The sequence below is a fragment of the Euprymna scolopes genome, chromosome 6 (assembly GCF_053919585.1).
Source record: "Euprymna scolopes isolate OS-2025 chromosome 6, ASM5391958v1, whole genome shotgun sequence".
NCBI lineage: Eukaryota > Metazoa > Mollusca > Cephalopoda > Sepiida > Sepiolidae > Euprymna > Euprymna scolopes.
This window is the reverse complement of record NC_136487.1, coordinates 44,201,756-44,218,699: the sequence shown is the minus strand read 5'-3', so window position 1 is coordinate 44,218,699 and position 16,944 is coordinate 44,201,756. Positions and strand designations below refer to the sequence as shown.

At 31.5% G+C, this 16,944-nt stretch overlaps 1 protein-coding gene across 26 annotated transcripts in view; it reads left to right on the top strand.

The window, feature by feature from the left end:
• Positions 1-9,805: 9,805 nt before the first annotated feature.
• The window catches only part of LOC145277622 (uncharacterized), a 166,580-nt gene continuing 159,441 nt past the window's right edge, over positions 9,806-16,944 (top strand). For 8 of the 26 annotated variants that reach the window (XR_013868180.1, XR_013868173.1, XR_013868175.1 and 5 more), the window contains exon 1: positions 9,806-9,970. The gene's annotated coding sequence lies outside the window, so the exon portion shown is untranslated. Of the gene's footprint in view, positions 10,320-16,944 lie in introns of all 26 variants that reach the window. The other 18 variants (XR_013868184.1, XR_013868181.1, XR_013868182.1 and 15 more) reach the window with 7 other exon arrangements.

Here is a 16,944-nt window from a genome sequence, read left to right as displayed (position 1 = left end):
AATTATGTCCCCGATAGTAGCCTCCTACATCAAAGTGGCACTGTGCCTTGTTTTGGCAAAAAAAGCCTATGAAAAGGTTTAGGGAACTGGATTTTTTCTCCACATTAAAAAAACTGACCTTGTCTCCAACTCTGGCCTCATCGGGGTGTAAAATAGGTAAGAACTAAAATGCAAATATTACCATTATGCCTGCCGACTATATGTCATTATTAGTGCATTTTATGACATTCTAGGAACTGTTCGTTGGTGAGCAAACCGACCTTTTGTCGGAATGAGGTTTGGCACGGTTCGGCCCTAGGAGATGCACCTTCATATGTATTACCTCTTTTTTCAGAAGGATATTTGCTTATTGCCTACTGCCGGTGGTGCTCCCACCACAGAATGCCAACGACTATTTTTGTGTCACCTCGAAGGAGTTGCTTTTCCTCACTTTCCAGTCACGTGACGCATCTTATTGCTCTAGCAAGGAAGTAAATCTAACCGGTATTGAATTCTTCGTAACATTTTCCTTAGGAAAAAATAACATTTGCTGTTGGTATTCGCTGTTAGTATTGTTGCTAAGCATCATTCATTCATTTAGTATAAATCAGATGATTGTTGTTAGCATTCGTTGCTCCGATATCTTTCTAGTTAGAATTCTTTCTAGAAAGGTATCGGGTACTTACTGGAGAGACCAATTGAAAGGTTGCCAAAATAAAAGGTTTTTCTGTGGGCAAAATGGATTCGAAGCTGCCACACCCAGGTTGTCAGTCCGTGACTTAAACCACTTAGCCGAGATCACATCCCTGTTTTTTCGTACAGCACTCCATGTTCAGTTACATTGCCGGACAGTTGAGATAAAGAGACAACGCATTTATAGTACAAGATAAGATAACTTGTTGCGCAAAGGAATTCCAAGAATATTGGCCACATGATAGCGCGACGCCGTGTTGTACACGCATAATATATAGATCGTTTATTTTTGATCCGGTCGATGATTGCACCGGAAAAAGTTATTGCTTTGAAAAAAAACCCCCCAAAAAAACAAAAACAAAAAAAAACATAATCATTTTAATTAATGCCACTTTACGTTAAACTCTTGCCGTTCACATAGAATATCAAACTGATTGTCTCTACGTACCAAACTATTTTAGCGCCACTCTTTTATTACGTATTTACTGAAACGACAATATTTGCCAATGAAATAAACAAAATTCGTTCCTTATAAAGTATCAGGCGTTTTATTTCTATGTTTTATTAAAACTTCTACCAAATCATGGCTGACGAAACGAAAATAACCAACTCCTATAAGGGTGACGGTGTCTAAGTGATTAACGGCACGAACTAAATACCTGCGTGTGTGTCAAGTTTGAATCCAGCTCGTTCACAGAAATACTGATGATGCCTCCGTTCAGTTTTAAGAGATAATGGATACCCATTATAAGGGTAGCTGCGCATGCGAAGCAAGGGTTGCATAGTCCCCAACCACACCTCTCCTGAATCGACACTGTTTGGGTTAAGTAGCAAGGAGAAGTGCCAGACGACTGGAAACAGTGACGAGATAAGCGGAGAGCACATATAGCACCTGGAATTCCTAAATGGTCACTCATTTTAGTACTGACCAGGCTAAACGTTGCTTAACTTCGGCGATCTTACGGGAATCGGTGTGTCAACGTGATTATGCCGTATAAACCCACACCTGACCTTGTGTTTAATATCATAGAAAGAAAGTAAATAAATACTCGTATAACGATATCAACTCGAAATTTCATACAGATTATGGTTCGACAAGATTGTACCGGAAGTGGTTCTGAGGTAAACCTTACGACAATATGACCCAAGATGAGAACAGTAATTCGAATGATACGAATAATACAGATTTATTTCCAGTTGGAAATTATGCTTTTTGTTTAGAGGAAGACAATATTCTGAAATATAAAAAATGCAGAAAATAAATAAAACTTTCCAACCTTTGGTAAATCACTTTTATTTTTACTTCGACCCTCACAAGGTGTTTAATTCTGACCGTTTCTCGTCAGAATAAACGCATCTTAGACTAATCGAAAAGCATATCTGGTTTTGCCGGTCAGTATGCAAAATCGAGTTAAACCACATTAAGTTTTCAAGGCTGTCGATTCGTCTCATGAAAAAATCTATACATTTCGACAATATCTTTCTATTCTCATTTAATTAATGACATCGTGCCCATTACACATGAGCTTGGTTTGTGGGAAATTTTATCTCCTTTTTTTTATATCAATAAACAAAAAAAGTTGTCTGTTTTACGGTGTCTCAAACCTTTTGATCATTTAATGCCAGACTATTCTTTTTAAATGGTTTTAAACAAATTTCTATCTTATGTAATGAATTAACTGGACACAATGCATAGTTTGACCTCTAGCATAGTTTCCCACGTTGTGACAGAGTCGAAAAAACGTAATATCGTCGGACTAAGTCAAAGCGAGAGAGATTATATAAAAATTCACAAAGTTAACCACATGAAGTCTTTTATTTATATAGCTGTTTAAATCACTGTTGAAAACGAATATATAACACTTAGAATTAACTTTACTTAACAATGCGAACTCAACGGAATATCAAAGAGAATTCCAACCTTTACCTTGAGTTACATCGTCCCAACTTTTTTTCTAGCACGCATTTAGATCAACTGTTGTAGCTCAAAAAATGCAAAACATTTATGTATTTTCGGACACGCACAATGGTATTTTCCAACCAAAGGACCACAGGTAGTTTGAAACGAAGATGTTTCTGGACAGCAAGTCGCCACATTCTATGCATCTAATGGCACTAGCATAGGAATTATTTGAAGTCGTTTTAATATTTGGAATAGTTCTCTGATAAATTTTAATTATCCCGTTTTTTAAGATAGTTACACTATGGATGGACATCAAAACATTATTCATCACTAGCAGGGTCGTAAAATACGTTTAAATATAGTTTAATTCATGCAGATTTCGTATTTATGGTTACTGAGCCAAATCTTTGTTGAATATTATATTGTACCTAATATATAGTAGTGATTTCAAAGTTATTTTTTAATGACTTGAGTGATATAAGCAAGAATCAAAATCAAAACATTTAGCACTCCAGCCAATATTTCCTCCTGTATCAGAAAACACGCTATGTGATATACGTATATCTGTACGTGATGTTGCCAAGCTAATCAAAAACCTTGATTCCAGTAAAGTAACTGGCCCTGACGGTATTCCAATTATAGTACTCAAAAGACTTCAACCTGAACTAGCGCCCATACTTACAAAACTGTTTAAACGTTGTCTTAAGGAGAATAGTTTCTTTACACTCTTTAACCCTTATCCTTGAGTGGCCTCTGGGCCTTGATAATGTGGTGATGCCCATGTAAAAAAAAAAGCCGCGTATCCTAGTAATGTGGCTATCGAGAGAATAGTAATAAAGATTTAATATCATATCGAATTGTATTTGGACATGCACAAAAAGAAATAAAAATATGTCTGCAAGTATAAATGAACAGTTTGCATTTTAACTTATCTATATATTTTTGTACGTTTTATTCATCCATGAACAGCGATTTTATTCGTTATAAATCATCTTTGGTGTATGATTACTATTTCCTGTTAATTTTAGTGTTATGTGACCAGTAGTTTAAGAATTTATAGGTTAAATATTTTCATAAAGACAAACAGGCACAGACACATGCATATATCCATTGTTTTATTTATATAGATAACAATGTATTTACTGTGTTCTAATTAAATTCGATAGATCTTGAAACAGTCATGCGGGTCAAAAAGGCTTCTCTTCTAAAAGGCCAACATAAAAATCATTCATATTTCTAAATATTTGGACTATAGTTTGATACGTTATTTTAATAAATATGTCATGTATCTGAGATTACATATTTATCGAAATAAATATATAAATAAGTCATGAGATGGAAAAGGTTCCTTTTTTTCCCTTGGATATTTTTATCAACGGAAAATTACGTTTCGTATGTTGAAATTGAAACACGATTATCGCACACAATGGCAAGAAAAACTCTTAACAAAATACACCTTGTCTCTCTGGTATCATCCGTCAAATGACAACCAACGCTCAGCATCCCAAAAGTTGTATACGATCCGGTTTGTCTTTTTTTTTATTCTCTTGTGTGTGTTCTATTGTAAACCTAATACTAGCCTCCTATATTTCACTTGCACTTGCGTATGCGTTAGTGTAAATAGCGAAGTGTAGGGATAATAGCTACAAACTATCGACGTAATGTGCTGGGTTCGATTTCTATCAGTGCTACTTCATCCTTTTAACCTGTACTTTCGGTTCGTTTTACGGCATATCAACTCTTTTTGGGATATTTAATACCGAATCCCGTAATTTTTAAAAATTATTCATGATGTTTGGTTTGCTTGTTTTGTTTTACGACTTATCCCTTTTCGGGTTCAGTCAATTTTGTAACAGTTTTTACGTTTCCAGACTTTTTTTTTTTAATATCTTCAATTATTTATATATGATGTTAGGTTTGGTTGTTTTGCAGAGGAAAATTGCTGTTTTTGTTTTTGGCTTTGCAAAACGTGATTGAGTTTTGCAAAAAGAAAGAAAAAAGCAATACCACCAATGTTTGGTATATTTTAAATCATAAAACCGGTATCTTCAGACAACCTGATCTTGTAACACCAGAAATACTTATGAGATGGATATAAATCCATCTATATATTAATAGGATAGCGTGTGTTTTATTTATTTCGTGTGTCATGCTTAAATCCGAGTGACTGTCGTTTAATTGTTATAGACTTCCATTTCTTGTAATAAATAATTTTACAAAAACTTCATAAATTTGAGTTCGGTTTCGATTATAGTTGGCGGCACTTGAATCATCTATCTTTTGTATAAATAATTTTATCAAGAATTCTTCTCAAGTTTTGGTTTCGGTTTCTGAAGGAACTCAAATAGCTGAAGGAACTCAAATTATATATATATATATATATATATATATATATATATATGTGTGTGTGTGTGTGTGTGTGTGTGTGTGTGTGTGTGTGTGTTTTTTCATAAGTTTTAGTTTCGCTTTCGATTCAAGTCATGTGGATATATTTTTTAATTTTTCAAATCGCAACTTTATAATATATAAGAATCGATAAAGCATTAACGAAATCTGTAAAAATTAAAATATCATATCTAAGCGTACTTTACGCTCGGGCTTAACCCGGGGTCCCTGCTAGCTTAAATACTTTTGCAGTTTTAAAAGTGCTACAATAATATCAGAGCGTCTCCATTTACGTTGAACATCTACAGAATGCCAACGTCAATATATTACATATGAATGAGTCCCCTATGGAATTTCCACAGGTCCCGCTAGTATATAAATAATTGCGGATTGAACATTATTATAGACTAGGCTTTTTAGTATTGGCTTTGCATGTTCAGGAAGAAGTAGGAAAACTGAAATCATATCAGTCTTTTTCGGTTCATCTTGGTATTTTTTCAGTCATCTTAAAATTTTCTTTGTATTTATTTCGCTTTATGGAAGGTATGGTTAGAGATTACGCAACATTTGTTTCGATATAGACTTTAGGATATCTTTCTAATCTTCATAGAAACTGAAACTAGCTTAACAAGACATTACAAGAAAGGGACGGCGTATAAAATCAGCTGTAAATTCTTTTATAAAACAGGGGTGTGTTATAAATTAATGTTTTTTTTAGAGCACAATTGAACTATGCTACGTGACTTTTGTACGTTTAACTTTAAATCCAGTAATTATATAAAAATAATTTCATAAAATCAAGAGTTGGTTCTTTCATACGACAGGGGCGCGTTCGAAATGAATGTGTCTGTTTAGAACACAATTGAACCATGATACTTGACTTTTGCATTTTAAACTTTAAACTTTAAAGTGAAGCCATTATTTACCGATAATTTTATAAAATCAACAGTAGATTTTCTACAGTGCAATGTAGACTACAATGTATTGTGGACAAATTCATTGCGGGGAGTCATGTAAAACTTCCTCCTTGTACACTGCGGGGAGTCCCTAACTAGAGCAGGCAATCAATCGATTTGATTAAAAAATGGGCGATTTCCTCGATTTTGATGACTATAAAAGTGTGGGAGGGTGGAACATTTGCTCATCCTCATTACATCCCGGAAAACGTCGAGTATCCCTGCTAGTATATATATATATATATATATATATATATATATATATATATATATATATATAGAGAGAGAGAGAGAGAGAGAGAGAGAAAATAAAAAAGGAACAAACCGTATTATGTGTTCACCAACGTTTCGTCTTTATTTCGAGACGTTGGTGAACACATAATACGGTTTGTTCCTTTTTTTATTTTCTCTATTTTGTCGGAATACTATTTCCATTATTTTCATCATATATATATATATATATATATATATATATATATATATATATATATATATATATATATACGTTTTATTTTTTATTACCGTATCTTTCTGTTAAGTTACATTATTGTTTCGGCTATACGGCCGTTTTTTTTGGCCGTCTGTAGCGTCCTCAGACTTTTACAGAATATATATATATATATATATATATATATATATATGTGTGTGTGTGTGTGTGTGTGCGTGCGTGTGTGTGTGTGTGTGTGTGTGTGTGTGTGTGTGTGTGTGTGTGTGTGTGTGTGCAATAAGTGGACCAGTTGCAGACCACCAAAAGAAAAGGTAATCGTTTGTCGGGCACGAATTTAGGGGGACAATTATTGTAGCATATCATTTCACCTTCGTAGAAATAAGAGAAATTATTCAGTTTCTTCTCTTTATCAAATTTGTGCCCGCAACACTTTTTGGTTGGGTGTTGTTTGGAACATTTAACAAAGGAAACAACATCACGCATTTTTCTACGGTTTTGTGTAAACTGATCCTCAACCGCAAAACCAAACTACTTAATCATTATTTTGTTTCATAAGTTTTTTTTTTTGCCGCAAAGTCATGAGCTGCTTTACAATGCTGGATCTTTTTAACTGGTTCCCGTCTAGGTTCGATTTTTCTTAGATATTTTTTATTTATTCATACAAAAAATACAGCAATAAAAAAATAATAGTCCATATATTTATAAAAGTGAGAATGTATGAGGACACTTCTCAACCTATATACTGAACGTATTTTTTTATCTACAGACTCGAAATTTGGTATATAAGATATTCAGACATGTGGAAACTTTTAAATTCGTTTTTTATCCGAAAAAGGGCTTCTACGAGATCAAAACTGAAAAATTAGTACGTAGGAGTCATTGAATTTCTTTTTCCTTTTTTTATGTTTGCTGCTTCACGAATGCACATGCGTGAATAGTTTATATGACAGATTACTTATGTTAAGAATAAGTAGTTTGAAAACATCTTTCAAAATCGTGTCATGCTGGTCTAATGGTTATTGTACTTGACGCACTGTCTTTAAGTTTTGATTTCGATCTCAGCTCGATTATTTTTTCTTTTTTTTTTACTTACTGTGAACTGTTTAGAAAAAAACAATACTCGCGTCTATATGTCTCAGTTCCTGTATTTACATATTTATGCATATATTATAACCGGGCAACACCGGGAGTCTTGCGAGTTAATTAATAAAATGCTTTTGTTTATAAAACCAATATGCATATATCAGAAGTTTCGTCAGATATTCTGCCGGCTTGGCAAGCGAAGAGCAGGCTCAAGGCGTGTCCTAGAATTGATGGAAAAGCACTCATAAGGCAAAGTCAATTCATATTGATCATTGGTGTGATTCGTCATTAATAGACCAAAACTGTTGAGGAAGTTCAGCGTTGAGGATCCTATCGCCTCCATTTTTTGCTAAATATGTTCTTAAATTAAGCTGTAAAACAGTCCCCCCCCCCGTGTGTTTGAAGTGGAACATTGCCATTGAGACGTTAGGGGCTATTGCAGATTAGGGACCAGATTTATAGAGGACATCCCAAACGAGGAATTGAGTAGCTATATGCTCATTTACATTGCATTTAAATATCCGTACAGTCAGGAAAACAAGGAGCAGGCAAGGAATTCCAAAATCTAGCAGTTCGAGGAAATGAGCCATTAAAGTAGAAAGTCCTCCGGCATCTGGAGATTTCCACTGTGAATGGATGGGATTTAACTGATTTTAAAAGCTGAGTTAATCGATGTTTCTTTCCCAAAGGTCTTTTTTTCTTTATATATTTTAAAGACACAAAATACATGCTAAATACTATCAGTTTTAGGATTGAGTTATGTTATGTTTGAAAAATTCCATTTAAATTGTTCTATTAAGTCATCATTTGAAATTAACTCACCAAATTAACTATTTCTGACGAAGTTTCTATTTATCACTCTCACCCTCTCTCACACTATATTGTTTGACTGTCACTCTTATTCTATACATTATCTATCACTATCGCTTCCGTCTCTCTTTCTCTTTCTCTTTCTATCCCCCTTTCTTTTCCCCACCGTCTCTTTATTCATCAATAGTCGAAAGCTAGAATGAAAGGAAATAATTTAAAAAATAAATCATTATAAACGAAAGGGAATATCACCACAAATGGTTGTACGATTTAAGTCTATCTATCTATCTATCTATCTATCTATCTATCTATCTATCTATCTATCTATCTAAAGGGATGCATTTGGTTTGGATGTTTTGTTTTACTGTATATCAACCTTTTCGGATTATTTAATGCTGAATCCAATAATTTTGAAAAATAAATTATGCTTTAAATTCTTTATATCTTCAAATATTTATTCATGGAGTTTAGTTTGATTGTTTTGTAGAGGAAAATAGTTCTTTTGTATATTTTTTTTTTTTGGGGGGGGGGGGCTTTGCAGAACATGATTGAATTTTGCAAAGGGAAAAAAGAAGAAAACAATAACATCAATATTTGGTGCATTCAAGAAGCCAATATCTTCAGACAGCCTGATCTAGTAGCATCAGGTAGAAGTAGGAAGAGAGGGCGAGAAGAGAGAGAAAGACACTAAATTTAAATTTGACGTCTTTTATTTTTTTAATATTTAATTTACTTTGCAAAGTTAGTCTTCCCTGATTTAATCTAACCGAAGTGTAATAACCGACCCAATAGGTCACGTTTTTTTTCTAGTGCTGTTTATAATAGAAAGCTCGCTGCTCAACTCCCCACAGCCCCCTGTTAGACACGATCCCAAATAGTAACCGCTCAGGTTCCCAGTGACAGTATGCCTTGCTCGGGATGAGGATGATGATGATGATGATGATGATGATGATGATGATGATGATATAAAAAAAATTTTTTTAAATGAAACCTGACAGACAGAGTGAATGACAAAGGTTTCGAGGACGTGTATAAATAAGAGGATTCATAGTTCAAAGATTGGGACAGAACTTTCAACTTAACTTTTTTTTTTTACGGTGCAATGCTAAGCCTAAAAATATGTTATGCTGTAGTTGTTAAGACAAGTTTTACATTTATCTTAAATAACTTGTGTAGCAGCCGAAAATTATTTTAGAAAATAACTTTTGTCTTTTTTTTCTTTTGCGTTCAGAAATAGTAAAAAAAAAAAAAAAAAAAAAAAAAAAGTGAAAGTGTCTATTTAGCTATCGGTTCCACCAGATCCGTTTATACAGAGAATCTTCTTTTCGTTAAGACAAGATAGAAAGAAAAAGAAAATAAAACGAACTACTAGTTGCACTGATGGGAGATTATCTGTTCCTTGTCTTCTTCATCATCAGTCATCTTTAATTATAAGAAAAGCGAGAGAGAGAGAGAGAGAGAGAGAGAGAGTGGATGAAGATAATGATGAGGTCGCTAAGCAGCAGCCTTGATACCCCTCACCCAGCCGGTCTCCTACCTGCCGCTCACACTGGCAAACAATCATCGCGCCTGTCTGCCACTCCTTAAATATCCCTGAGGCATGCGTAAAGTTTCGCTCCATTTTTAGCCACACGCGAAATCGGCGGAATCTGGCACATACCATTTGTCAGTTGAACAATCTTCAAGTTCCTGCTGGACGCTTGGAAGACCGGGGTAAGCAAATGCATTTCGTTTCTTTCTGGTTTTCGTAGGGAAAGCAAATTATTGATTTCGAAGGCCGATGCGGACAGTTATTTTATTTACCGCAAATAATTTAATGTTCGAGCGATTATTTGGTATCGGAAATTCGTGTTTATTGGTGATACCTGTTTTGTAATTTGCGTCGATGAGATTGGTTGCGAGGTTGGCACCCCTCCCTTCCTAGTTGAAGACAGCCGAAAGCTTATATTAGTTGCTGAGGTGTTGTCGGCTGTATTTCTTTTCTACCTCTGGACTCATTCACCCTTCCTTCTGAAGCTGGACTACTAAGGAACGTTTCGCTGTTTCGTGCCACTAAGCCAGAGTGAGTACCACTTCCCCATCAACAAATCTGAATTGTTTAAGATTAATTAATTTTTTTTTATATTTCTACAAGAATTAATTATTTTTTTTTTATCGAATCTTAAACATTTTATTTTTAAAGTAGGTTTCATTAGTTTTTTTTAACATTTCTTTTAAAGTTTAGTTTTGTTGCAGATTGTTATTGGTTTAACAGTGCAAACTTTTAACGAAACTAAACATTATTTACGTAGACATAAAAAAAACAAATTTTTTATTTATTTATTATCAACTCAAATTCAACAAAAACAAAACTTCGCTTTTATGTTTACATGTTTGCGGTGTGATTTATTTACGTATATTTATGATAAGCGCCGCAATGGGTTGCAAATATTTAAACGTTAAAATAAAGCCGAAAAATGAACTCCAGATTGTTCCGAATGTTTAAGTTTCAAGATTTTGTTTTCAAATCTAAATTCGGTACTAATGCCGAGAGTGATCCGTGCTGAAATAATAAAGATATTATTTAAAAAGCAATTCTTAACCTTACAGTTGAATAAAACATATAATAAAACTTTAATTAAACTTGGAAATACGATTTAAAAAAATAGCGCGGATCAGTAAGTGCATTAGCACCCTAAATTCATTAAGATCATGTTCTTATCTTTATTGGAGAGATTAATAGAGATTATTTTTAAATAAAATCCAATCCAAATAAGGCATATTGCTACTGAAACGTAAGCAGTGTCTGTCAATTAAGAACAATATTGCAGGAACATTTTGAGTGGAAAGTTGCGTAGCAAAATGTTTGTTAACATTACATTTAAGTTTCTGAATGTTCATACAGTTGGGATAAGTGACCATTTGGGAATACCAGGTGCTGTATATGCTCTCCTCTTATCGCGGCACTGTTTCCGATTGTCTCGAACTCCTCTTTGCCATTGGAATCAAGCAGTGTCGAATCGGAACAGAACTATATAGGGATTGCGCAAGTCTTGCTTCACAATTAAACGCGTGGCACCCTTCATTCCATCCAGGATGATTGGTTGGTTCTCGTTGTTCTGATGGGCGGACACTCACAGTTGGGAAAACCGAGAACAAGGAAGGAATTCCAAAGACTAGCAATACGAATAAAGAAGTTATCGGAGTACAAATCATTCCGGCGCCTGGGGACCTCAGCGGTGAAGGGGTGGAATTTTCCTGATTGTCGTGTTAGTCCAAGGTATTTACGTCGAGGGGGCACCAATGCAACAAGCTCGTTAGAGCACATTCCATTAACACACTTATAAAACAAGTACAGCAATGCAACATTTCTGCTATTTGACAGTGGCTAAAGCTTGATAGCTAGTCTGCAGTTTATTAGATTAGCTATTTGTGACATCACAAATGTTTTAATTTTAGTTTACGACGTGAATAGACATCTATTCTTATAAAAATGTAAGTTTTCTTTCACTCAATAAATCTATTCAAATGTTATTTAGTTTCTCAGTAAAAACCTTTTTAATAACAAACACGGATTTCAAAAAGAAAACAAAAACTAACATTTGTTGTAAGTTTTTATGATAATCTACTTTTATTTTCATCATACATCTACAAGAAAAAGCGTATCTTGATTCAAGATTCAATTATTCATTTCTATTTTCATTTGATAGTATATTGATATTTTGGTTTCTATATAACTAAATAGTTTTTATCTCATGAGAGTTTCTACATATAAACAAACAAAACATTTCCATATATAAAAAACGGTTTTCATATATAAAAGCATTTTACATATATAGAAGCAGTTTTCATATATTAAATCATTTTAAATATATTAAACTAGTTTTCATATCTAGAAACAGTTTTCATATATTAAAAGCAGTTTTCATTTATAAAAATAATCTACAAATACAAAAGCAGTTTGGATATATTAAGAACAGTTTGCATATATTAAAAACACTTTCCACAGTTAACTACGTTTTATACGTGTTCAGACTAAATAAAAATATCTAAAGTGATTTCATTTTGCATTCATTCATCGTTTGAATATATTAAAATAGTTTGCAAGTATTAAAACAGTTTGTAAGTATTAAAACAGTTTGCAAGTATTAAAACTGTTTGCATATATTAAAACAGCTTACATATATTTAAAAGAGTTTGCATATATAAAAATAATCTACATATACAAAAGCCGTTTGGATATATTATAAAGAGTTTGCATATATAAAAAAACAGTTTGCATATATATATAAAAAAACAGTTTATATATATATATAAAACAGTTTGCATATATATAAAAAACAGTTTGCATATATATAAAAAACAGTTTGCATATATATAAAAAACAGTTTGCATATATATAAAAAAACAGTTTGCATATATATAAAAAAACAGTTTGCATATATAAAAAAACAGTTTGCATATATATATAAAACAGTTTGCATATATATATACATATAGTTTGCATATATATATATAAATAGTTTGCATATATATATAAATAGTTTGCATATATATATAAATAGTTTGCATATATATATAAATAGTTTGCATATATATATAAATAGTTTGCATATATATATAAATAGTTTGCATATATATATAAATAGTTTGCATATATATATAAATAGTTTGCATATATATATAAATAGTTTGCATATATATATATATATATAAACAGTTTGCATATATATATATATAAAAACAGTTTGCATATATATATATATAAAAACAGTTTGCATATATATATATATAAAAACAGTTTGCATATATATATATATAAACAGTTTGCATATATATATATATAAACAGTTTGCATATATATATATATATATATATAAACAGTTTGCATATATATATATATAAACAGTTTGCATATATATATAAACAGTTTGCATATATATATAAACAGTTTGCATATATATATATATAAACAGTTTGCATATATATATATATATAAACAGTTTGCATATATATATATATAAACAGTTTGCATATATATATATATAAATAGTTTGCATATATATAAAAACAGTTTGCATATATATAAAAACAGTTTGCATATATATATAAAACAGTTTGCATATATATATAAAACAGTTTGCATATATATATAAAAACAGTTTGCATATATATATATAAAAACAGTTTGCATATATATATATAAAAACAGTTTGCATATATATATATATATATATATATATATATATATAAACAGTTTGCATATATATATATATATATATAAACAGTTTGCATATATATATATATATATAAAAACAGTTTGCATATATATATATAAAAACAGTTTGCATATATATATATAAAAACAGTTTGCATATATATATATAAAAACAGTTTGCATATATATATATAAAAACAGTTTGCATATATATATATATAAAAACAGTTTGCATATATATATATATAAAAACAGTTTGCATATATATATATATAAAAACAGTTTGCATATATATATATATAAAAACAGTTTGCATATATATATATATATAAACAGTTTGCATATATATATATATAAAAACAGTTTGCATATATATATATATAAAAACAGTTTGCATATATATAAAGAAACAGTTTGCGTATATAAAAAAAACAGTCTGCGTATATTAAAAGCACTTTCCACATATAAACGAAAACAGTTAACTATGTTTTTTACGAGTTCAGACAAAATGAAAATATCTCCAGTGATTTCATTTTACATTCATTAATCGTTTGTTTAACTAAAGAAAACAACAAATTTATATTCCACGTCTGAATGCTTACTATAAAAGCCGAAAATGCGAGCGAATGGTTTCTGCTTAGGGTTAGATTAGAGTTAAGATTGCAAGAATGAACTTCCAAATTTAAAGCTTACGATATATATTCGAGGTAAATTTGAAATCGGCGTTTTGATTTTACATTTTTAAAACGAGACTAGAATCGTCCGCTTAACATGGGTACTCGTTTCTTCTTCGTCACGAAACCAAGTTGATGTTGCCGTTCAAGTAAAATCTTTTAATGCTTTTTTTAATGACATTTTATAATGAATTCCTACGACGTACATTTAAGTTGTTTCCTTTTTGTCTTTGTCGCTGTAACCGTTAAAATGACGCCTGTGCTTTTCGTACTTATACTATTTCGTTATACCTTTCATTGCTGGACGAAGCAACTCAATTTTGACTAGTCTCTTTTAAGTTTTGTCAACGAAGCGAAAATATTAAGTCATCTTATTTTAAATTTCATTGAAGAATGTTATATTTTCTATGAAGGCGGAAGCTCGCCAAGCTAACTTGTATAAGATTAAGTCAATTTCTTGCAAAAACAAAAATACTTTTAATACATCATGGCTTGCAATGTAATTTTCATTCGATGACTTCATCTTCGAATTCTCAAATGTTTTTCATAATACATTTTATAATGTCAGAAGTTTACCTTACTTTAAAATAAGCCTCATTTCAATTGACAGAATTAAAGGTGTATCGACTGAACCAATTATATGCGTTCAAAATTGAAATCGATTACAAATTTAAGTGTTACTTTTTGTTGGAAAAAGTTAAAATAATTTCAAGTAACTCTGTAAATGAACTCATCTTCGTATTATTAAGATTATTCAGACTACTGTTCTCATCTTGAGTGCTATTTTCACAATATTTTAGTTGATATAACCTCCGACCTTCTTCAGATATATTTTGTCGAAAACCAAAATTCTCATCGTATCGCCATAAAACGAATAAAACTTTTATGACTTTTGCAAAATTTAACATCCCCGTAAAAATGTTTTTCCAAGACAGGATGAGGATGTTTTTAAAAAACTGAAACAAAATTTTCTTTTGAGTTTTTTTTTTAAAGTTTCACAAAAATGAAATGAAAATTCTTCAAATATTGATCAATTTCATTACAGTAAAAGAATCAGTAAATGAGAAATTTGAAAATCCGTTTAAAAACCAAATAAAACGATGCGGAATGTTTTTTTCTTTTTCAATTAAATAAATATTTTTTATTCATATTTTCGGCTCCATATGCCTTTTTCAATATGATAGACGGTTGGAAATTGTTGATCTTACTGCATTTCTGAAATAAGCTGATTTCTTCCTGTCTTGTCGAAGAAATTGTGTTTTAAACGTCTAATAATCGTAGATGCGCTGATTCGCGTATACAAATATTGAGATCAATTTTACTAACTCTAAGTATCATGCTATCTGTTTTCTCAATGGATTTTCAGAAAACTTCAGTTTTTCTCTTGATTTGCTCATACATTTAGAAACTCCGCGAAACCTTTTTAATAAATGAAAATCATTCAGACCTTTGTCTTCTGATTTTTAAAGGATCACTTTTCTAATGGCAACAAAACCAGATACTTACCGAAGTAGCAAAACTGAAGCTGATCTGTAGGACACTATATAAACAAATATAGGCAAATTTGGGCATATTTTATTGGTTTAAAAATATATTGTTCCTTTTTTGAAATGCCATTTTAAATTTTCTGTTAAATTTGAATTAGTAATAGCATTTTCATTGGTCTGCCATGCTTAAATTTGAAATCGCATTTTCAGCAGTATGCCTGGTTAAATTTGAAATATAATTTTCTTTGATCAAGCAGGTTTAAGTTTTGAATATATTTTTTTAACTGTCTCTTAATATCTATCGTAGATACTTCGTACATCTATCTTGGTTCTTCGGCTGGACACAAAGTGTAGTATCTGTCCTGATACTACACTTTATCTTTTCTGTCCTCAATTAATGAAGGGGAAATCCGTCACACTGAAGAATTTTTAAAGATATTTTTTTTACCCAACTTTAAGTGTCCATTTTAAGGAAGTTGTATTTTTCTCACATTAAAACTGAAATTACAGTAGATTTAACTTTACCCGCGTATAGAGTCAAATAAATATGGGTTCTGCACATGAGTGTGTGAAAACTTCGAAATATATTTTATTTCCATCGATAAACGCGTAGATAGAACTGGTGTATTTCGGTATTATTCATGTTTGTTTACGTTTCTAAATTTTTGAGGCGAGGATTGGTTATTCATATTATTTTTTATGTATTTTTATATAATACATACACACACACACATAATATATATACTAGCAAAAGTACCCGTCTTTGACTGGTTCAAAAACAGCCTACAGAAAATGGACTCTGATTTATGAAAGTATGATAGGTTATGAAAAGGAAGGGTTGTAAAGAGATAGCTTCGAATTTGGGGCTATCAAAACCAAAGCAAAATATGACGAAAGTAAAAATAAAATAGATAAACCCCATAATTTATTATACTATACCTGTTCACACTGAAACACTTATCACAACATTCTGTGGATCTATATTAAAAAAACCTTGTTAAACTTTGTGACATATTTCCATTCTATGGAGGTCAGGCGCGAACGAACACCCCATAATTTTATTATACCATATTTCTTCAAACTGAAACATAATTATCAAAGTATACTTACGCAGATAGATATGAAAAGTCTTTATTAAAGTTTGTGCCTATTTCCATTCTATGGAGGCCAGGCGCGAACGCAGACCCCACAATTTTATTATACCATCCCTATTTAAGTTAAAACATGCTTATCAAAGTATTCTTATGTACATCTATATCAAAAACACTTATAAACGTTTTTTTTTTTTTAATTTTTATTTCCATACTTTGTGGACCAGGCGCGTACGCA